Here is a 24,695-nt window from a genome sequence, read left to right as displayed (position 1 = left end):
ATTAACTTGCTGGTATGTACATTTGAAGCTTAAAAATTAAGGTTCCAGCTGACTAGTCAAGTCACATATAGCTAAATAGTGTTCAGTCACTGCACTGAAAACTTCACATATTGAAACTCTTTCTTTACTGCCACTGAAGCTGTAGAGAAATTGCAATTGTAAAGTAGTGAAGTTGCAATTAATTTGTAATTTAATTAATAAAAAAGTCTGAGATTTGAATAATTTCCAATTACTACCTTGATGAGATTTTCTTTGGTGAACAGATAAGATGTTTCCATCCCTTTTTGATGAGGGTTTCCCCATCAGAACTCTCGAAGCTGCAGCATTTGGGGGCGACTTTGGGAAGGCAAGTGTTGGTTGTAAAAGATATGTCTAATGAGGTCCTCAGTGGCTTGGAGTCACATTACAGAATTTTCAGATCAAAGATCTATCTTGGCAATGAAAAGGACTGCTCTGGTATTCCAGATCTGTTTAAAGGGAAGCCTCCAGGAAAAGTATCTTCTAGGAAACACCCATGCATGTTGATGGCATTATTCTAGATGGAGATGTTAGTAATATCATGGAATTCAGAATTGACCGCAAGGTACAGACAGGTGTAGCTGCGAGGAATGCAATTTCTGGCATCAGTTAATGCCTAAGAGCTTTGGCTTTGCACTATAGCAGGGGCCCTCAAACTTTTTAACCAGGGGGCCGGCGCGCGGATGCAGTGGCAGGCAGCCATCTGTGGCTGCTTGGTTACCCCCCCCCCCAGCCCCCAGCGGGGTCTGTAAATACCAGGGGCTGGATTGAGGACCCTGGGGGGCCGTATCCAGGTTTGAGGACCCCTGCACTACAGCATACACTCATTTCTTTCTGTATCGCAATTACATATTTAGATTTTATGAAGAAAGGGAATGGGAAACACTATTTCCATACAATCTTTTAATGGCAAAGGTTTTACACTGGGGGACAATGACAGGTGAGGAGTACAGTAACAGACAGTATTGTCAAAATTCACAGCAAAGTGACAATATTGCACAAAGCTGAACATTGGCAAGTCTTTCTAAATCAAGGGGAACTATCTTTTATGTGGATCTTGAAATGTAGAAACAATACTTTGCTCCTCGAAAAGTAACACTTTTGAGCTCTCATTCTTTGATGTCAACTAAGAATCTTTATGAGAAATTGTGTTACAGCCTATTTTGGATAATAATGTAAGTGTTTCATGCAAACAAATACTGGTAATTGTTTAAAGCATTTTCACTTTAACCGCTAATACAAATGTATGTATTCTGCTGACTACAATTAGTGTTGAGTTCCCTGTACTGGACTGATCTTTTCTATATTATTTTCCTAGACTTGAAATTTATTGGTTCAGTTTTTCCTTCCCCAGGATCCTAAATGGTAATTTGGAATGAAGTCTATTCAAAGCATGCCTTTGAGAAGGGAGACAATCAATAGCAGGATTCCATTGCTAAAGAGTCTCTCTGGCTACACCCAGAAATGCCTTATTTTTATGTCAATAGAAAGCCTGTGAATTAACTCTAGTCTCCCTCCAGGAACATTTGTTAGTTTAACTGAGATCTTTAAAATCTCCATTACTGCTGATGCTGCAAATTTATACAATACATCTCTACCTGTGGCATTTATATTTCCATAATGTTGCTCATGCAGTTTTGCAGAACAGCCTGTGTACTGACTGAGAAATCAGCAATGGTGTCTCTGTGCTGCTGTATGGACATGGTTCTAGAAATCTGTAGTTGCTATACTGCATCATCTGCTGATTGTGTTAGGTAACGCTGTTAAACTTAAGCTAAGATGAGACATAGTTCACAGAGAGGGTGGATTACTGTTAACTTGGATCCTTTTCCAGTTGTCTGTAGTGCTGGGCATTCTCTGTCTGTCTCTGTCCCACACTCACAGAGATTTGCAGAGACAATATAGTGCTCTTAGCTGACAATAAAGTGGATCTTCTCCGTACAGTGCTGTCAAGATGTGTCAAACCTGTTCTGGAATGACACTTTCTGGAGGAAAGTTTCATGTGTAGTTTTAGCGATCTGCATTTGCTGCAGTCCTGATTGTTTATCCTTATCTGTTGTACTTGCATGCTGGCACTTCGTTCTTACTCTTTCTCAAATTCAAACCTTAGAAAAAGTTCTCCAACTTTTTTTCAGCTTAATTGCACAGTCATACCTGTACTTCCTCTCCCCCGTCACTGATATTCCTCATGCCCATTTCTGTATCATCTCTTTCAATTGTCTACGCTTTCTGCCTGCATTTACATGGCTCCATGCTCCACGTATGAAATAATCTCCCAGTTGATGCACACTGCAGTGTTCTTTAAGCAACACATAAAGCCTTTCTTAATCCATTAAACACTCAGCCTACAATGTCTATGTCCCACACTGCTTTTTTGGTCTTTCATGCTTTTATTTAAGATGTGCAGTGACACAGCAGGTGCTGCTTTTTCAGTACTTATTGCTTATAGGAAAAACATTGTGAATGCTCACAATACTATAGCAAAGAATTTGGGTTCCTTTGCTGAAAAACTCAAAGATGTGGATCTTCTATCCATTTTTACATTGGTATTTTTTCCAATGGGAATTGGATTTAGATAGCCTATACAGCTGTGTTTTTTATTGCATCTAAGTTACATATGGACACAAAGACTCTTACAATCTCTTGGATACATATTTTAGGCCCATAAAATTCCTTAGCTGAGGCGAGCTCCTGGGAGGAAAGCAACAGACAATTAATTTGTGACCCTAAGTGGTAGTGTGTCTGGGAAAACTGAAGACTAATTGAGCTAAGCCATCACTTGACTGTTTATTTTCATAACCTAATTGTTCATTTCACAATGACTGTAGGCAATGTGATTAATATAAGCTGTAAGAGCAATCAAGTTGAAAGAAGATCATAATGGACTACATGAGGGTATTCTTGTTCTGCGTCCACTTATGTTGCTGTAGTCCTGAAAAGCTCTTCAGCTGATTTGTGGAATGTCCTGAAATTACTTTTGTATCCAGCAGGTATATCAAGGTCAATCTATTGACAGATATATTGCCATTGCTGGTAGCGTTTAAAGCAATAAAATATCGAAATAGATTTTGCTTTTTGTTTGTTCTTTGGTTCTTTCTTCTGTATCATCCTGTATCATCTTCAGACCTAAACAATGTATAAGTGTTCACTTGCCATTTGCAAGTCAGGTCTCATTCTTCAGACACGGAGACTCTGTCCCAGAAGACTCTTGCTTATTATTTCAGCTCTGTCATGTATCAACCATGCCACTCAAGATCCATTACTGCTCCATTTTCCCCTTTTCAAATGGCATAAAGGCCCTTTGTCATTGGCCTTATTTCCTGTATCTCTTTAAAGCAGTGTGATGCTTTTCTGTATATGAACAAGGTGAGGCTGATTGAATGAGAAATTCTTTCATGTACTTGCATGCATTAGACTTTTAAATTACAGGGCAGAATTAAACTAGATATGCAGTGATGCTCTTATAAGATATTTAAAGTCCAGTTCTGCTGGCAGCTGGCCTAGATAGTCACAATATTAGATTGCTTCAGCAAACTGGAAAAGCATGACCTTGACATCTTTGCTTCTGTTAGTTTTAAATAAAGGTGGTATCAGTCATTTGCAAGTGGAAAAAATATATTGCAAAGCTACAAGGGATTAACACAGGATTAACAATTTTGGAGCCTAGATGTGCTTGTTTTGGAGCAGGTAGACTTAAAATCTCCAGAGGTACAGGCGTTTTCTTTGGTTGAGTTTCTTATTTTGAGCATTGTATGCTGAGCAATTCTGCTTACAATCAGCTGAAAGATGCTTCACACATTTATTTATCAATTATTTTCTACCTAAAAATATGCCAAAGGCTGCATAAATATACTTACTATGTGGTGCTCAAAATACAAAATGAGTGCATACCAACAAAGCTAGGCTCACTCACATTAAGATAAATCGCCCACCTGGAGAAGAAGAAGAAAGCTGTATCATTAACTTATTTCATTTACACATATATAGTGACTGTGGGGTCTCACTCTGTTAAATCAGCACAAGCCAATTCATAGATGTGTCTCAGCCACAGTGAATAAATCCATGTCTCTAAAGCCCTTCCTTTCTTTAAAAGCCTTTTTACACACAGCTGAAATAATAAGCTCCTACTGGTGCAATGGATAACTGTGACCCCACACTTGGTCTTCACATTCTAATAATAGCCTGAAGTAGAATCCTAAATGACGTATGTGTTGTTTGTACTGCATTGTAGTTATTTTTCCAGGTTTATGGTTTCTGTGGCACATTAATGCATACACCCAAAAGCATTGACCGAGGCTAAGTTTCCATAATTTTGTGTTCTAGATGATAAATTTGTCTTGGTGGGGCCTGCAATGCTTATTAATTGCATACACCATCAGGAAAGGAATGTCGAAGAAGACACTATGAGTTTTAGAGCAGCCAATAAATTAATTTCTACTGTTTTCTTCTCACAAAACAGTTCATAGTAGAATGATCCAAATCCTTCGCCCCTTATTCATAAAACTATAGCAAAGTCTAATACTGCAAAATATCCTTTCATGAACCAGAAATGGAAGATGTTGGTACAGATGGCTCAGATTAAAAGGTTTCAGAATTGGTACCTCTGCAGTAATTCTTCCAGTGGGATCAGAAATAAGAGCCTTGTCTAAGTAAGGTCCTACTGAAGAGTATGAAATCACAATGATCTGAACACCATCACTGCAGGGTCTAGAGAGGAAAAGCAATCCATCTTATTCTGTAAAGCAAAAGCTGATTCTTAAGAGCTTTTCCAGCATTTTTTTATGATGTCAAATAAAATAATCTATTTTATTTGTATGGCACACCATTCATCCCAAGATTTCTCTGAATAGCCTGTCAAAACCCTTGGCTAGAACTGCCTATATGACGCACAGACAGGCCAGTTTCTTGAAGCTGATCCTGCATCATTTCTCATCCTGACTTCTTGCAAATTTTCCCAACAGAGAGGCAATATCAGAACACCCAGACGTTGTGAGCATCCAGGCAGCACCACCAGTATTGGGTGTTGCTGCAGAAGAGCCAGTCTAGAGCCAGTTTAACCTTGTTCCACTTGCCTGGTACCTACCCTGGCCCTACTTCTGTTTCTTCTTTCGTTTCCACCAAAGATAAGAAGCAGCTGAATGTTTTTTTTTTTTCGGTCAAGTTTACATAGGTATGTCACAGCTAAAGAAAATTGTGAATGTGGGAAGATATAGATTTGTTTTGAGCCACACAAAAAAAAAAAACAAAACAAAAAAAACCCAAACCAAAACAAACAAAAAAAAAACCAAAACAAACAAACCAACCATATCTACTACCAAGACCAAGAAAAATACTAGCGGATTACTGGCTACTCATCAACAAAGGAAATGTGATGGGAGTTTGAATGTTAAGCAGCACTGCCCATGCCCAAAGAACAGAACACAAAAGCAGGAAATATGAGTTTTCTAATTTCTTGATTATTTTTTAACTTTAAAAAAATGTTTACTTATAGTAGTTAGTGTTTTCAAATCAGGAGCTGTTGGTAATAACTTAATGAGAATGCGCTGGGAAAGAGGAAATGGAACAAATGTAAATTTGTCTGCCTTACATTGCTTTTGGGGGCTTCCTCTGTGGAATCTCCATCATACCTTAAAATGTAGTTCCTTCCCTACATCTGCAGTCGGATAGTGGATTAAATATTTCACAGTTGAATGGAAGAAGTCATTAGGTGCATGCTGTGTTTCTGTTACTCTATATGTGCCACCCAGTTCACTGTAATTAGTGGCCCTTGTACTCCAATTATCACTAAGGAACTACACACACATACACACACTCACCTCTGCTATTAACTAGACAGGTCTACATGTGCAGTATGTTAGAAAAGCGAGTGAAATACGCTCCTATGGCAACACTCAAATAGCTCATCCCTATTAACTCTGACTTCTCTATAAAATGTGGCTTTAGTTTTAGGTAAAATACAGACAGGCAGACACAACAGGCTATTTTACATGCAGTATTAACCCTGTAAAAACTGTATTTCCTTTTAGCTGTGCAAAGGTTGAAAGAGTTTGTGCTGACGGACACCAAAGCCTAATCGTGAAAGCCTTCAGTCACATCCTTTATCTTCAATTCTACTGCCACCTCCTCTCTGCAGTGACCCTCATTGGGTCACTGTCAGCTTGGGTTAGTGGGTTTTTTGTTTCTTTGTTTGTTTGGTGGTTTGGTTTTGCTTGTTGTGTTTTGTTTTGTTTTTTTTTTTTTTTTTTTAATGAAGAACTTTTTTGTAGCACTTATTAATTTTTGCTGCCTCACCACCTTGTGAGAGATAATTTGTGTGACTTCTCCTGAATTTTTATTTTCTGCTAGAAAAAGTCTTCCCTTCAAAGTCAGTAATGGAACATTGCTCTGGCACTGTCTGCCTGTCCTGCACTCCATCTGTCCTAGTCTGTCCTTGATGTTTACAGAATAGTCCCTGTACTTACAGTTTTTGTAGAACAGCATTTGAATCAACATTTTACTGAGCACCATACTCTGACCAGTAGTAATAAAAACGTGTAGTTAGTCACTCTGCAGTAAAGGTGTTCAAATTCCTCTTTGTACAAACAACATAATCACTGCTGTTTGTGGGGTAGTGAGAAAGATGGACAGACAGACATACTTATTATCTCCAATTATTATCTCCCATTTTTTTAGGTTTTTAGTTTTGGAATTTCCTTGATGTTTCTTTTGGTAATCAACATGTGCCTTTTCAGTCTCTCTTTTTTGTTTTATCACAAATAATGCCATAAAAATTATTTTGCCATCTATAAAAACTATAGGTACACATGTAAACATAAGAGACTAAATGTTTGGGATTAAACCACCTCTAAACATAGCTGAAGTCTGCAAGTCAGCATTTCAGTGCAACTCCCAATAAAGAACTGTTTAGTATTAGTGCAGAGTTACATGGGTTTCTACCCTTGCAAAAGATTCTTTGCTAAAAAGAAATTAACAGCTGGCCAAGATAACCAACAGGAAAGCCCGTAAGAAAGCCTAAGGCTTTGATTTATTTATCTATTTACTCACTTATTTACTTAATTAATGCATTCTAAAATTGCAGACTTTGTTATGGAAGAGGTTGCAGGGGAAATCCAAAAGACAAAGACTAAAATTATAGAAGGGAGACTATAGGTTATATGTATGTACGTTTATACAGTCTACAAGTCCTGGTTCTTGAACTTCAAGATAGGACTTGCCTTTTTTCCATGCTGGTGCTAAATAAACATCTTTTGTTCTGCTCTGGATATCTTCAGCAAGGATTTGTTCCCAAGTGCTTGAGTGGCTAAGACGCATGCTGTGCGGAGACTGATGAATTAGGATTGGCACAAAAATGGTGAAAGAGCCTACTTCTTTATGACCACATTAAGTCCCAGCCATCTGTTTACGACAGTCACAGTTCTAGGGCATCTGACAACTTTCAGGCAGAGGGAAGCAATGTAATGAGGAGAAAATGTGAATAGAAGCAAGCACACAAGGAAAGGGAAACCAAAGATTAAACCAACAGACAGGACTCAAAGGCAGAATGACCCAAAATCTTAGGAACAGGCAGCCGGAGAGGATGACATATGGACAGTTTATTGCTGATAGTGAAGGTGCTTTAGTGCAGCATGCTTAACCCAAAGAAGTATCAAAATGGTGTGCCCCCCCAATACAAATATTAAGACTGCAGAGGTAGGCATATTCCACCTATGTTATGAGTGGAAAACCACCCCCACTAAACACACCAAAAAAAAACCCACCAAAGAAAGGAGGAGAAGGCTTAGGTAAACACAAATTATTAACAGAAATGGAAATATGTCCACTCCAAGCAGTGTAAAATAGAAATAGGTTAGGAATTTTCTATGAGATTATTCTGAATATCTCTGAAAGAGGCAGTCAATATCAAACCCAAGCAATTACCCATTTCTACTTTCTTATTTACAAGGTTAAATGGTGCAGTCATAGCTTTTCAAGTCAATCTATTTATGGATTAATATGTATTTTCTACTTTCTAACAAAGGCTTCTATTTGGGAAGAGCCTTCAAGGGAATCATTCTCCTGGTGGGGGAAGGTCTAACAAAAATGATAATTACAAGCTGCCAGATCACAGTCCAAGTCTGTTAGCAACAGGTCTTTTTGTGCAAGATGTTTCCACAAATAACTGGTTTTGCAATTCTGAACTGATAAATGTTTAGACATTTTGTGAAAGGAACTGCCTTGGTATTTGTGGAGAGAGACTATACTATCCTAGAGAAAAACTGAACAAATGGAGGCTGTCCTTACTTGCCTTAATAGCCTGATTTTGCTTGCCTGAGTATCCGTTTCTCTGCTGGTTAATGGAGGGAGAACAATTTGTTTAATCAGGGAAAGCAGTTAACATCGCCCATCTAGAAAGAGAGCATCTCATTTCAGTAGTCAGTGCCTCTTCAAAACTCTCTCTTAAGAAGCTCTTGAAATTTATATGGGGATTGTTGCTACTGTTGTTCTTTATGCTCACAAGAAACAATTCTGATAATAATTTGTACTTTGTACAAAGTAATTTTTAAGATAAAGAATAATCCCAAGGTATTTCCTTCCTCTGTGGTATTTGTGCCACTCAGTCTACAGATAGCGGTATTTGACATTGATATATGATTAAGTGTGACACCGATTTTACCTGATTTTCCTATCAACAGAAAAACTCCTTCTTTCACCTCTTTGCTCCCTTTTTACACTACCTCTGGCTAAAATTTTGTAGAGGCAGCAGGAATCTCACCTTCATTGAAAATGTGTTATTGTCCATGATTTGTGTATGAAATGGTCTCAGACAAGATTGAGAAAGGATTTATGCAACATGGATTTCCTCACCTGGAAGTCCCTGGGAATAACACCAGTATTGCTTTAGGAAGTTTAAACTTTTTCACTGAAGGACAAATCCAGGGCCCTGTGTTGTCACTGAAAAGATCCCCAGTGGTTATGACAGACTCTGGAACAAGTTTCTAATTACATCCCAACATGACTATGCCCTTGAGTACTGGATAAAATGAACTACATTAAGACTGAAGACTTGGTTGTCCATGAATGCTTACAGATTATGGTATAACTGATGACTTCAGACACATCAGTGTCTGAAGGAACAGTTTGATGTGTTTTTCCTAAACATACGGCTGTTGTGCGGCACCCGCAGCCATCACAAAAGCTGTTCTGTAGGTCCAAATCAGATCTAAAAATGTGCATTTCCTCCCTGCCCAGGGATAGCTAGCAGAGTCTGATCACAAATTAATGCACCTTTTTTGTGTTCATTGCTAATACATAGAACTACATCAGACACAATTTGGTTGAGAAACACCCACCTCTCAGAACAATATTTTTTTGCTTTTATAACTTCTACCTCATGAGGCTGGTATATAGATGCACTGGTGTCTTTTGTAGATGCAGTGTATCTATTCTCACTGGCAGTAACCCTCATTCCCTCTAAAATGTGGAACATTTGACCAAATGTTTGTAAGGATGGGAAACTGAAACAGTAGATGGGGGCTCAAAGGTCTCAGTGTAACAGTCTGACCTCCTAGCCCTTTACTTCAGAATGAATATGGAGATGCTGTGATGGACAATTGTACATAAAGTTTTCTTGCTGAGCCTGATACATATTACAGCTGCCTATCTCTGAGAACTGTAGTTTTCTGGAAATGGTACCAAGTTTTTGTCTGTCACTTTGAGGATTTGTTTACTGTAAGCCCAAGCTGAACACCCTTGGGCTCGCTGCCTTTTAAAGCAAGAAACCACCCAGCTTTAACACAGATTTTTTCCTCCCTGCTCAAGCAACTAGGCAGGCCAGCAATGTATCTTCAAGTGTCTGTTGTTATGGCAAGCATTTGCTTTCCTCCAGCACACCATTAAATGTCCTGAAAGGAAACCTCAGAATTGTGGCTGTGGAAGTTATCACTGCAAGTTTGTGATTTCCAAGGTCCTCCTTAGATTTCAACTGAGGAAATGAAATGTTGAAAACCAACAAAAAATAGCTAAAAAACTCCACATACCTGCCATGATATTTCGTTACCTTTTATTTACTGAAATGCACTGAATACAGAATTATTTTTTTACCTCAATATTTATTGCTTCATCTGTCATGAAATGGGATTGCACGTGCTTTGATTAATGGATAGGGAAGGTGCCTGGTTGTTAAATACTATGTGCTTTCTGAAAATGCTGCATTATAACTCGCACTGGTATCTTCCAGAGAATCAAAATGTCCTACATCATCTGGAGTGGAGGAGCAGCACTTTTTGGAGGACTAATTGTCCTTGTTCCTCAAAAATAGAAGAACACCTACCAACACAAAATTATAATAAAGTCCTAGTCCTTTGTCATACTGAGAAATGCTGTGTTTGGGAAAATCTGTTGGCAATTTATCATGTAGATGTAGAGAACTGTTCAGGGAAGAGGGTTTCTTTGGCTGTTACCCTGGCCTAAACACAGGGTCAGGCTCCAGGGGGGAGTTGAAAATACAGTGGTATTCTTGTGATATATTGCAAATACAGCAGTCAAAGTTGCAGGGCTTAGTGTAGCCTATGAAATGCAATAGCTGGAGGCCATGTCAAATAAATTCCCAGCAGTGAGTACCTTCTGCCTTGGGTGATGCTATTGATCCCATAACTCTTCCGCAAAGCACAAGAGAACCACTGTTTGCTACAAGTGAATCTTTTGTACTTGGAAGGAGTAGGGGTAATAGTTTTGTTCTTCAGTGACTATAGTAATTTAATATTGGTTTGAACCTTTCCATTACTATTGAAAGTCTTGGGATCAGAATAAGCCAGAGTTGCATTTTAGTGAATTTCCTACTTAGCTCTATTGTTTGAGATTCATCCAGTATGTTACTAAGCAGAGACAGCAGAAACATGTAATGCTAGCTTTTTGGAAAAGAAGGAAAAAAAAGATCTTATCCAGGCAACAGGCATTTGGCTGTTTTGCATGATAACAATTCAGATGTCAACTGATTTGAATTAGAAATGTAAGGAAATTAATTTAGAGTGCCTGTAGCTCTTTTCAGTTAGGTAATGCATGATTACTTGCATGGAAACTATTTTCCCATCACCTTGTAATGAACTTAATTATGATAGTACAACCCTCAGGATAGAAAGGATCCCCAAATACCAGTTCGGTATTCAGCAGCTGGTGTAGAAACCACAGTTTATAATGCCTGATACTAGAAAGGTATGTGTAGGAAGACTGGAAATGAAAACAGATTAACTGACAGGTAATGATAGCAAAAGCAATAGGAAGAAAGGTCACTAATGTTTCATTCTAATTCCAGCATGCTTTCGCGGAAACATCTGTAGAAAAGCAAATGAACTGAGAAGCAACTGTGCTACGGATGCAAGGTTTGGAAGGAGCCATCAATTCTATGAAAAGTGATTATGCTTGAGTGTCGCGTTGTTTGTTAGGCCAGTTCCTAGCAGGTAGTCAGAATCCCATTAGCTGATTTTAGCACTTACAACATGTTTCCCCTACTGCTTATGTCCATTAACGAGGGATTTGCCAGTGCATGAAGAGACTGAGCTGCTCTGGGTGTTTCTGCTTTATTGCTTCTTAGGGGCCAAGGAGCTGCAGCTGAGCTTGAGTCAGCTTGGGGCTTCCTTGTCCTGTGGAGCCTTAGGCTTGACTCATCTTCTGGGCTGTTGCTCTGGGGGAAAGGGATTTGCTAGTTTGGGGAAGTTTATTCTATGCTCAGCAATTCTTTTTCTGTGTCCCAAGCACCCTGCTACTCTCCTTCAGCAGTGGAGGTAAATGCTGACTGTTCTGGCTCTGCTTGCGGCTTGGTGCCTTAGGCAGCTCGTGGATTTTGTTCAGGTTTATGTGTTGCCTTGGGTTAAGCAGTCATGAGGGGAGTGAGACTGCATAGATGTCTGTGTAGGTACAGGATGTAGTCTGCATTCAGAAAGACAAAGAATGTTTAAAAGAAACATATGTTGACCAAAACTGGCAGGAATAGTGGCCACCAGTGGGGAAAAACTATTGCATGAAAGATTTAGGAAACAAGCTGAAAGCCAGACCTTTGGCCAGTATAAAACAGGTTGCTGCACTGAAGTCTGATCAGCCCCAGCTGAGAGAGAAGCCTGCAAAGAAGGTCTGAGGAAATGAGAGAAGGTATTGTTTTATACATGCTGTACACCAAATAATTTTTAGAGAAACTGAAAGAATAGCGTAAAATGAAACTGCAGTCTACCTTTGTTTTTTTCCTCTATTGAGTTCTGAGAGTTTGTTTCAGAAACTACTGACCAGGTTTGTATGTTTTAAGCAGCAATCCTAGTGGTAAAAGTAAGGTGAAAAGGATAGAGTATATGTGGATGATTAGGCTCCCAATTCAACAAAGCAGAGGCTTTGAAAAATGGTTTGTATAATATGTGCTATAAAATAAGCAACTTTTTCCAGGAGTTATTTCAACTGTAACTTAAATGCTGTATAACAGCAACTTCCTTTAAGGCTAGTCACTGTTGATGGTACTGAGAACTTTCCTTTATCAAGTCATTAAGACTCCTATTCCTAGCCAATGATCATATGTAGGCAATTTTGACATACTGCCCTAGTTAAAAATTTGAAAACTATAATTTAGATTTTAAAATGGGAAAAAGGACACTCTGAACTATATCTATTATTCAGTTCTAGAGATGTTTGAATTAGCAGTTTTGGGCCAAGCTTTGATGTTGAGTTTGCTACTACTGTGATGTGCCTTTAAATGCTTTCCCTTACCCTGGGCTGGATAGCAGATGTTTAGGAAAAACACGAAGGAAATATGTTGTAATTGTTTGAAACTGAAGTTCTAATCTGGTCCACTTAATCTTGTGACATCTGCCAGGAAATGAATACAATGGAAGATACATTTTACTTTTTAATTAGAATCTGACATCTTAAAATGCTTATCCTACTCAGTGAAGACTGAAATACAACTTGCATACACAAACCATATGTGAAAAGATCCTGTTCACTATCCAGAATATTCTAAAATGTGTGAAGTTGCTGTTCCTAACTGTTTGTCTCTAAAGCTATGGTCTGAAATTTTTACAAGCATTTTTGAACTGCAGCAGCTATTTAAACATTTATATAACAGTATTGCAAAATGTATGTCTACAGAGGCAGCCTTTTTAGCTAGGAGATATAATTAAATGGGCAGATGAGTACATGAATTCTTCAAGTGCTCGTTTATTAGTTCTTAAAGGACTTATTCCAAAAGTGATAAAACGGTGCTAGTATTGGATACTTTAAAGTTAAGAGTATAAAAAAAGGTATGAAAGTGTGTGAGCATGTGCATGATGAGAAGACTTTTTTATTGTAGACTTGACAAAGCCCTGAAGTACACTGATGCTGTATTTCTGAAAGTACTGTGAAACTGGGAACTTCTCTGCGTGCTGAAACTCATGAAGGAGCATGGCTGTTTGTTTCAGTTACAGGGGTGTACAAGATAGTTCCTGCCCCAGTTGTGCAAAATTAAGCCACAGGTAGGCTGGCTTTTCCTGCATTTGTACACCATTACAATAATAAATGATAGTGAGCAGCTGCAGCTGTAACAGCAGTTTATACTTTCTTGGGTTTTTTTGTCATTTAATGAAGCATTTTAAGGTCTTGAAGCATTTAGTATCACAACATTTATTTAGTACTATCCTTCAACAGCAAAGACCACTGAATCTGTATAAACATTGCCATTAAGATTGCTTCCTTGTAAAAAATTATAACAACGTTTTAGGTTCCTGATATTTCAAAAGAAACTTGCTGCCTCAATAGTCAGATTAATTTCATAGGCAAAAAATACTAGCAAAAAAGTTTACCTAATCTTTGAGAGTTTTCTTGTTTTCCACAATAAGACACATTTTAGGTTTATGAGATAGAATTTAACAGAATTTCAGGGGCTGATGTACTAATCACATTTAAAATCAGGAAAGGGGTTACATCTGGGTCCACCTGAGTGCATTGAGCTGTAATGGACAACACCAGTGTGTGCCACAAGGGACTGAAGTTTATTTCTACTTCCCCTCGAACACCTGATTGTAAGTGGAATTCAGGAGCTTAGCTACGTGCTCTGACATACTGCCAGTGTCAGGGAGCAGAAATTGTGGTGTCAGTGCTGGAACTGCTGCATCACCAGTAAAGTTCCTGTAGCATTTTCAGTCAATGGTATTCCCAGTTCCACAATATTTCATCAGAAAATACAGTTATTGGCTAACGTTCTGTTCTTCTGAATCTCAGTAAAGATTACGACAACTGTTGAAGTGAAGGTAAATTCACAGAGTATCATATTTTATATCTTTATTGATCTGGAGGTTAAGTTGAGGGATGTTGGGGCCAGTGCCTTCAGTGATAGGCATCTTTTAGTCTTCCTTAGCTTAGCTATCTGTTTATTTCAAAAGCTATTTTTTTCTTTTTTTTCTTTTTTTTTTTTCTTTTTTACAAATTACAAGTGCAAATAAAGAAACAAAAAGCTAGTGATGGTCTGGAGTGTGATGGTAGCTGGTCTGTGCTGCAGAATCATTTCGTGCACCAACAAGCAAACGTTTCAGACTGCTTGACTTTGAGGCCTGATCATGTTTAATGATGCCAGCCATCTTGACATCACAAACTGCGTTGGGCAAAACGGATGGGATATGCGCAAGCTTCTAATTGTTATCAGGTCTGAAACTGAGACCCCGTATGAAGGAATTAATGCCATTCAGTGTTTGCTTGCTCCCTGTAATGAACGTCAGCATTGAGATACTGCTGTGGACGTTTTACATAACGATGGTTTTGGATTTTCGGTTTGTGAATGTAACAGTTTTAATATGTGCTGAGTTGATGCAAAATTCAAATTGAGCAGTGTAAATATTCATTAGCTATGATGAAGTTAAAGCTCAGTTTTAAAAACATTGTTTGTTTCATTCTTGAGGGAACAAATGGGCTGGAATGCTTCTGCTAGCGGCTCTTGGTGTCAATTGTGTTACATCACCCAAATCTGACAGTGCACACATAGTGGCTGCAGAAGGAGAGTAGCTCTGCTTTCACTGAAGTTACCTAAGGAATTTAGCAGAGGGATAAAATGATGTGTTTCAGCCCTCATTTCTGTTGACAGCATAAGTACACTTCAGGCAGATCACCTTAACAATTTATTAATTTCAGTTCATAATTTCATAACTACTGAATGCTTTTCCCAGATAACATAAAAGTATGTTCTGATGAACTAAGAAGAGCAAGCCCTGTGACTGACAGTTGGGTTTTTTGTATCCGTTCCACACTAAGCCCAGTGGACAAACCAAAGAAGGGTTTTAGGGAAATGTAAATTCTCAGTTTAGAAGCCTTCAATTCACTGGGAATCATCTACCCCACCCTTTGGTGAGCAATTCTGGTTGGTAATTCCACTAACTCCTGGGTGAAATAAATAAATAAAAATCCTCTTTGTGTAGTTGAATGTTTCTAGCACTACTTTCCAGCCATTGCATTGCGTTACCTCATACAAGCAACTAGAAAATGTAAAAATTCATCATCCTGTAACTTTTGATAAGGAGAAAAGACAAAACTGATGAAAAACATTTTGCAGCTATGACATACTTTGTAAGGCTCAATTTTTCAACTACTTTGCAGAGGTATAAATACAGAAAACTGGCCATGGTCATTCAGTACTGATACTACATCCTTTTAAATTGTATTCTGTATTTCAATTGGAAGCTGTATTGGTGAAACTCAGAATGGACTACGTAGGCTTTGCTGCAATCCTGGCAGTCTGGTGAATCCTCTGCACTGGAAGCTGCTGAGTGCAAAGGAGGATGTAGTGGACAAAAGCCATTCTTTGCAGATCTGTCAGCCAGCATATCCATGTTTTCTCTACTTAAACTTTTGCTTTGGTGTTGTCAGATATTTCTTTTTAAGAATTTTGCATCATGGGGCATTTTCTCTCAGTATGACATTCCACGCAGGAACCCCTTTGTGTTCAGGCCTGCCTCTCTGAGTGAAGAGTTTGCAATGGCCGTGAAGGAAAACACAGTATGCCATGTATAGGATTAGCCATCTTTTGAACTTTCATGTATATTACATTTTATGAAGGTCTCAATAACTGCTTTTGATACTGTATAGTAGCCCTCCTTGTTTTGTCTATTGACAATAAAAACATAGCAAGGACAAAGGATGCCAGATGCCCCTACGCAGAAGCCTGCTGTAGCAGGTTATATATAGCAAGGCTATGGTACTCCTTGCTAAAGCGTAAAGCCAGCTGGACCAGGAGAGCCAGGCTCAGGTCTGTATTCAGCCATAGGTTTCCTCTGTAGTGATGGGCAGTCACTTTGAATGTCTGCATCTCTGTTTTGGTTTGAATCTGACTGGATGCCCACCAAAGCTGTTCCATCATTCCCCTCCTCTGGAAAGGTGAGAGAAAATATGATTAAAGGCTCATAGGTTGAGGTAAGGACAGGGAGATCACCATCATGGGCAAAACAGACTCGACTTGGGGAAATTAGTTTAATTTATTACCATTCAAATCACAGTAGAATAACGAAACAGAGCCAAAACTTAAAAACACTTCACACACACACACACACACCACTTCTTTTCAGGCTCAGCCTCAATCCCAATGTCTCTCCTTCCTCCTGCCCAGTGGTGCAGGGGGATGGGGATGCGGTCAGTCCCTCACATGTGTGTCTGCCGCTCCTTGTCTCTGCCCCTCCCACTCTGAGCATCCAGACTTATATAAATGGCTGCAGCTCTCTTCCAACAACAGAACAAAACACAGTTGTAGATCCTAAGGAAATAGTTTTATATGCCACACTTTCAAATGTATATGTACAAAATCCTCCGTATCCTGAAGCTCACATAATGAGAAAAGAGACTATCAGGTGAATCCTTGAAATCATGGCAGATGGCTGTATCTAGCTTAATAAAATTTCATTTTATTAGTGATTTTTTTTAATTATCTCCAGTGTCATCATCTATAGTAAACTACATATTGCATCATCTGTTCTGCAGGAACAAGTGAGATCAGGACTGAAATGGTATTAAGCACTCCCCATCTGCCTAAATCAAGAGGTGCATTTCATGAGGTCCCTTTTCTATTGCACTTCCATTATGCCAAATGGAACTGAGCATAGCACAGAGGGTTTTTTTCAGGATATACAAATTTTAAACAGGCAATAATTATAACTCCCCCCCAGTGTTTCTTAAAAAGGCAGACCGGAAAGGATGAAGTTTCTTTTCACAGAAGTTTTTGGAGTTCCTTTTGTTTCATTTTGTTTCATGTTAATTTACAATGTAGAATACTGCATGGGATTTCTATTACTTTCAGTTGGAAGAAAACCTGTAGCTAATTTAATTAAAAATTAAAGTATCTACAGCTCCAAACAGACTGGTTCAAAACAGAAAACTAAAAATGTACAATGCTTTTGCTAACCTGGTAATATTGTATAGGATATTTTACATAGATTAGTGAAACATCTCAACACATGTCCTCACAATCCTGTGACTCTAAGTTGTTTGTGGTATTGGAGTGTTCTGGAGGCCTTTGAGGTTATGATCTTTGCTAGTGGATGTTTATCTTTCCAGAAAAAATGAGGGTAAATAAATTTTCCTCAATTTTACTCTCTCTAGTTACTTGTGAGGATACAGTGCTACAGAATAGCTTAAAGAGCTTACTTGTTCTGGTTTGCTTTCTGCGCTAACTTGTGAATGTGCCTCCCAGTTCTGTCCATCATCTAACCTGGAAGGCTAATGGCAGCAGCAGTGCCCTCTGTCACCGATTGTGGCACAGCTTGGGGCATTCGTCCTTTTCCTCTGAGCCACCCAGAGCAGCGACTGAGTTGGTAAAACCGCTCTAGCAAAGAGTAAGAACAGTTATTCAAGGAGCTTAGCGACAGCCCAGGATGTCATATCCTAGAGGAGTCTGAGCTTGTTCTGCAGGAGCATGCTGTCCTCCTGGGCAGCTGAAAGTAAAGGAGCTGCAAGGCAATTGTGCCTGCCACTCAATATGCTCTAGAAAGCTGTTACAGGCTGACCACTTGTGTTTTAGAAAGATCTGCGTTACTTTGCTGTGATACCCTGCTAGGTTACCTCTAACAGGGGACTCACAGCCTGTCCGTTCCAGTGTAGTACCTCCCTGTTGCAGCAGGACTGCAAACTGGCAGCTTCTAGCCAGTAGCCAAGGTGGGCATTTCCTAACCATGCTTTCTTCTTGCTCCCTGTACACTAGTGTATATATACCTTCAAAAGTGCTTATTCCTTTTTCCATGGAAATTTGCTTTATATTTGGTGATATCAACAAACCTTTTTATGCTGTGGAAGTGTTTTGGCTGTTGTTTGAAAGATCATGCATATCAGTAATTCTACAGCATATGTATTATAGAATTAAGGAGTAAGAGGATTCAGGGTGGTTTAGCTTTTTGATTTTTAAGCTATGATCTTTTGTAGAATACTGTTATTTTTTTCCTACTTTCATTTTGTTTCTTTTTCAAATTATACTCTTGGAAAAGTACCGTACTCTTCCTTTTATTTTGCCCTGATAAGAATAGAAGAGCAGGCTGAAATCCTGAATCTTAACCTGAGAAGATCTGGAGATATTTCAGAATACATAAGACAGCATATCCCTTCTGCATACTAAACCAGCAGAGTGCATCCAGGCCCTTAGTTTGGATAAAAATAGGATGTGAGATTTGAAAATTTAAATGCAGTTGTAGGGGTTTTTTACATTTTGGGGGTTTTAAAATATTATTTTAGAAATCTAAACTAAAATGAAACTGTATTTGGAGGTTATTTTCATACAGGTAGAAGGCAGACTAAACTGAATGTCATTGTAGTCTGAAACATCTTATTCTCTACAGCTGTCCTTAAAAGCACCAATAACTCAAGCCTGTACTTGTACCATTTCCTGCCATAGATGTCTTGTCTGTTGGATCTCGGAAACACAAGAGACTTCATTTTTTTTCCAAATTCTTTAAAGGCACGCATTTTTTTCCTTGCGCTGTCATATATTATCAGTAGATCTCCCCTATGTAATTAAGTGGTCATTTAATCAATCTTCAGGCAGCAGGTTTTAATTTTAAACAACCTTTGTAGGGAAAGGCTAAGTACTCCTTTAAGGCTGTGAGATAGCTTTTCTTAGTGCTGCTCAAAGTTGTCTTATGGCAAACTGTTGCAGCCAAATTCCTAAACCTCCTGATAAAAATCAGGCGCTTCACAGTCTGCATTAAGTATTCTTCTTCAGGAAGAATTTTTTGTGTGGAAGTGAAAGAATTGCTCTGAACTCTTAACTTGGCCTAGTTTTGGACCAACAAATAGAGTGACTGACACTTTCTGTTCAGAACTGAATTACTTGAGATTTTACTTTGAAGTAGAGCTTGGGGATTTTTTACAGCAACATGCGTGGTTTATTGCTCTGGTGACATAAGGAAGATTTCCAATGCAGAATTGTTCTACTTAATACCAAAACTGAGATACTGAATTAGGTGCTTAGGCAGGCTGAGCCAGACCTGTTCTGCAGAAGTACTACACCTCTTCTTTCTGTATTCTGGTTTTAGCAAATGACTACCTAAAACCGGCATCAATAGGTTCCTAAGTGATTTTATATTGTCCACTAGATTTTGGGGGGGTTTTTTTGGTTGATTCTTCCTAGTTTAGTTGATTTTATCTTTTTTCTGAATCTATCCTTTTGCTGTTAGGGCTTCCTGACGGAGACTAATGACAGCATTTTAGGCTATAGCAATTGCTGCTGTCTGTTTTGGTTTTGCATTTACTGTCTCTTGTCATGTGCCTTCATCTCTGCTTATTTCCGTCTCTCTGTTCATCATCTGTGAAGCTGCACAATTTGTCCCACATCTGCCTGCTTTCTCTCACCTAGGTGCTCTTGTCACCTCTGCCTGTCCAGTGCATTGCAACACCAGCATCCTTTGTAATCTGTACACATTTTCTTCTCCTTTTTCTGTGTTCTTGCGTTTCTTTGATTTTCAGTGAACTTGCCTTTCCCCATGCAGCTTAATGGCTTACCTGATAGCTGTGGGTTTCAAGTAGTGTAGTGACACCAGGGACCTGAAATAGGTAGATTATGAGTCAATGAGCTCTGTACTTTGCAAACACTAACAAAGCACAAGAAGCAGTAATATAACAAGAGGAGTGAGAGTTTGGGATGGATCCACATTTTGTCACTAACAATATAATTTCATTTGTTACTGGGGGTGATTAGTGGCGGGTGCGGCAATAAACTGGGGAGCAAGTGGGAGATGAGCTGATGAGAGGAACCGATGTGGTGGTTCTGAGCCTTCACCTGTCGCTCAGCAAGCTCATTTATTGATCATTGTATATCACAGTTCTGGATGTTTTTAGTCAGGCAAGTGGCTCTTAGGGGAGTGGAAGGGAGTAGTGTTAATGCAGGCATCTAGAAAGGATTCTCAGGAAATCAGAAGCCAGTTTGTTGGGGATTGCAGTGTTGGGAGGTATTTGAAAGTGCTGCTGAACAAACATTGAGGATAGGACCGAGACACTTCTGTACTGGAACTGGTATTTTTGCAAAAAAGGACTCCCCAGGGCTGCAAAATCACCTCATGTTAACCTGTCACTGGACAGGGAATGCATGGCAACCAGCCAAGTGGTCATGGGCTGTGTCACTGGTTTACTCATAGGTGTGGAATAAGTTTGCCAAGCCCGGAGGAGAGTGGCACTGAGGGCCATCCCCGTGGCACCCCAAGAAGTGCCTCTGATGTACGCAGGCTCCTGTTGCAGGCATGGCCCCATGCCAGGGCCGGGCAGGGTCTCCAGGGGGCCCTCGGCTGGACCCCCACACCTTGTCATTACACTCGAACCTTTACTCCACCTGGACCTGCTGCAGAGCAGGCTGGTGACATGGTGCCTGTCACCTGAGCTCAGCCCACAGAGCGGCAGGCGGCCCCAGCCAGGTGTCCTGGCCCCTCAGCCCCTCACCCTGCTCTGGCTGGCTGAGGACCCCTGTGAGGCCACAGCGGGTACATGACCGGCTGCCCACGGTGATGGCCGCCCACCCATGTTACATCTGGTGTAAGGGAGCAGCAGGAGGTGTGATGCTCTGATGGGGTGGTGGCAGCAGTCACCAAGTGGCAGTTTTCATCCTGCACTTGGAAAACCTGCCGGAATGGTGATGTGGCCCACTGTGTTCTGGTGCAAGTAACGAGCATGGCGTGGGCCTAGACACCGACAGGTGTGCGTAGTGGCACACAGGCCTCGAGGCACCCACGATAAACCAGGGCCTTGTAACTGGCACTCCCAGTGTGACACAGCTTTTATAAAGGGGATAACAAGTTTCTGGAATATGCAGTGCTATTAGGATTTAGGTATATTTCCTAGTTTAATGTCACCCGGGCTGTTTCCTTTTGACGTACTCAGTGGAGCATGTCAAAAAGTGTGTAATGGCAACTAGGAAAGGCCTAAGTGGCATGGATCTGTCTTGAACTCAGGTGCCAATACTGGGTGTGCGCTGGCTTCCTCCAGTCAGGAGAGACCTGTGGCAGCTGCCTGAAATTTCCAGGCATCTGGCTTTATTCTGGCATTGTTCTAGGCTCGTGGTCTGAGAGTCAAGATGAACGCATTTTGAGTTGATAGTCAGAACTTCCTAATAAAATAGGAATTGCACATACAAAATAATTACATCTCACTAAGCAGGTTTTTCTTCTGCAATCTTCACAGGAGAAAACTAGAGGCACAGTCTGTTATGTAGCATTAACCTTGTATCTCCTGTAAACAATGCAATGCATTTCTTAATGCCATCAGAAAATTAATGATAGCAGTAGTGTTTATCATTTTATTCCATACGAATCATAAATTTTGCAATCTATATAGGTAATAAAGGATTTAAAATATATTAAATCTTCAGGAAGGATGTTAATCCCTGTTCTGTTTGACGAGTCTCTGCTCTAATAATCTTAACACTCTTAAATGTCCCTATAGACTGAGGGTGCTCAGTTAAGCCATGTACACTGAATTGCCATATGCAGATAATAGACAAGCAACAGGATTATAATAAGGAGAGAGAACTTTGTCCTGAATTGCCTAGAAAATCAGAGACTTAACTTCCCTCTCCTTCCTCACTGCCCTGCCTTGATTTTAATTACAATAGTTTTGCTACCTCTGAAATATGCCTGCCTTGAAAATTAAATTCACACACACACATATATGTGCACTGATCTTGTGTCACAAGTACAGGTAGTGGAAGCTTCCTCATTGCTTCTTCACAGTGCCTTCTCTCTTGAAAAGATTTGTATAGTTTGCTCTCCATTTTGCCAATACAGACATATTTAATGATAGACAAATTCCATGTTTTGACGTCTTCATTGTTCAGCTTTGAAAGGGACTGCAGATATATTCTTGATGATTCTGTGGGAAACATCACCCTCTAACATTTGTCAGACAGAAGAGGAATGTAGAGACATTTTTGTTTATTGGCCAGGCAGCACTTTCCAAATGATCTTAAGGGAAAGATCCAGTACAATAAATCCCACGTTTCTATGTATGAAAGACTTCTCCCTGTAGAGTTAATAGCAATGCAGAGGTTGGATTGCATGCTGTGTAATTGAGGCAAGATTAATAATTATTTAAAAGCAGTGGTCTTGTATCTGGAAGACTCATTTGTGCTTTCCAGCAGCTGTTGTGGGTTTTTGCATTTTGAAAGATTAAATGAGCTTTATATTTTCCTGTGTTTCCACTATGTTTTCTAACTCTGTGACAGATGTTAGCTTACAGCATCAACATATACAGGTAGGAAGATAAATGTTGTTTTGTATTTCTTTCTGCATCCTGAGTCTGGTACTATTTGGGGGGGGTGGGGGTTTGTGTTGTTAGTATCATGGATAATGAAATGAAGAGTATACTTAATTCATCTGCACATGGCAATAAGATCTAGGGAAAGAACTTGAGCACTCTGAAAGCATACAAGATAATCTTAGCCAGTTGGTGGAATCACCTGAAATACACAGGATTGAAAAAGGTTGAATGCAAACTGTAGTACTTCAATAAGAGGATCTGTCTGCCCAAATGCAGGACAGCAAATGAGACAGGCAGAAACTCTGAGGACATGGAGCCAGTGGATTCTAAACTGAACACAAGTCAATGGCCTCATATTGTTGCCAAATGCATTGACCCCAAACATCATTGTGGGAGGTAAAATGCTCTGCCCTATTAAAAACAAGTCTGAGGTATGCGAACAAATCCTTTGTGTGTCACTCGGCCCTAAGAATGTCTCTGCTCATGTACTGCATATGGTTTTCTGCATCACACTTAGAAAATTCTGGTCCCGGTAGAATGACACCAGAGGAGAGCAATGAGAATGGTCCAAGATATGTGGGCTCTGAGGAAAACTTCTAATGAGTTGGATATTATTAGTTAATTTAAGAAAACCTGAGGAATGCCATAATAACTATCATCAAAGTACCAAAATGTTGCCCTGGAAGGGCGGGGTCTTTCTGGAAATAAAATAGTAAACAGTCAACTTGAAATGAAAAAACTCTTTAATGTACACCAATGGCTAAGGATGTAGGGGAATTTCCACCACTGTTGTTTTTAACTACTGAGTAGGCAAATTATGTAGTAAATGTACTTCAGTGCCAGATGACTGACTGATTTCCTTCCCAGCCAAACATTTCAATTGCAGAAAGGTAGAATAGAGCATTCACGTGGCCAGCACAGCATTTGTCAAAGCAAAGACAGCCATTGTACTTTAGAGCCGTGCCTTTCTGGGTTTAATATGGGTAAAGGTCATCAATATTGTAACTTTATATACCAATTGGAAATATTAATACTTAAATGTATGAAGTTTACAATGATCTTACATTTAAAAAGACAAATTATTACTGAAGTGCATTTGCAAGTATTTGCAGCCTTTTGGTGCAGCTTGAGACTCATTTTGTGGTTTGGTTTTTGTTGCGTACAAGACATTAATTTTAATCGCAATGGAGCTGTTTTTTCCAAAGTTTGCTTTTGTAGTAGTAGTACATATCAGTTAATTGTAGAGATCCTGTCTATGTGACTGGAATTTTCAGGAGTTCAATTCACACCCAAGTACCAAAATCATCTGTTTTCTTTGCTTTTGAATAATCACAATGATGAGTTTCTCTCTAATTCTGTTTTTTTAGCTTGATGTGTCCAGTGTAATTGTTAAGGAGTTCTAGAAGTCTTCCCTGTAGTGCCCTGCTGCCATGTATGGCCTGCTTTTGCCTTTGATCCAGAACATCTGATCTCTGTATCTTGGGATACATATTTGCATCTTCATTCTTTGCAGATCTGATCCCAACAAAGTAGCAGTTTATATTCACAGTAAATTCTCTTTGCACTATATTTAACACCAGCTCCCTTAGACTTCAGACCTATACAAGGATTATTACACTCCCAGATTATTATTTTTTTAAATAAAAAAGGAAATATTAGGTTATATAGTTTGACCTCCACCATGTGCCTTGCAATTTTGCCTAGCTAATCTTTCAATGAGCCAGTTAGTTTCCTGGAAGGTTACTGTGCTACACTTCAGGTGTCAATACACGGGCAATTCATCACTTTCTCTTTTGATTTCTTCCACTGGTTATTTGCTTTGTTTTAGTCTATGCTTCGATCGTTCTGTCGATTCTACAGAATTTTACTCAGGAAGAAATCAGAGAAGTCTCCCTTGGGTTACTCTGGTGTGCCTATGGAAATGAACTTCCATAGCATCCCAGAGAATTTTGCTATTAGCTTACTTTAGTGTT

The sequence above is a fragment of the Falco naumanni genome, chromosome 9 (genome assembly GCF_017639655.2).
Source record: "Falco naumanni isolate bFalNau1 chromosome 9, bFalNau1.pat, whole genome shotgun sequence".
Taxonomy (NCBI): Eukaryota; Metazoa; Chordata; class Aves; order Falconiformes; family Falconidae; genus Falco; species Falco naumanni.
This window is presented reverse-complemented; position numbering follows the sequence as displayed.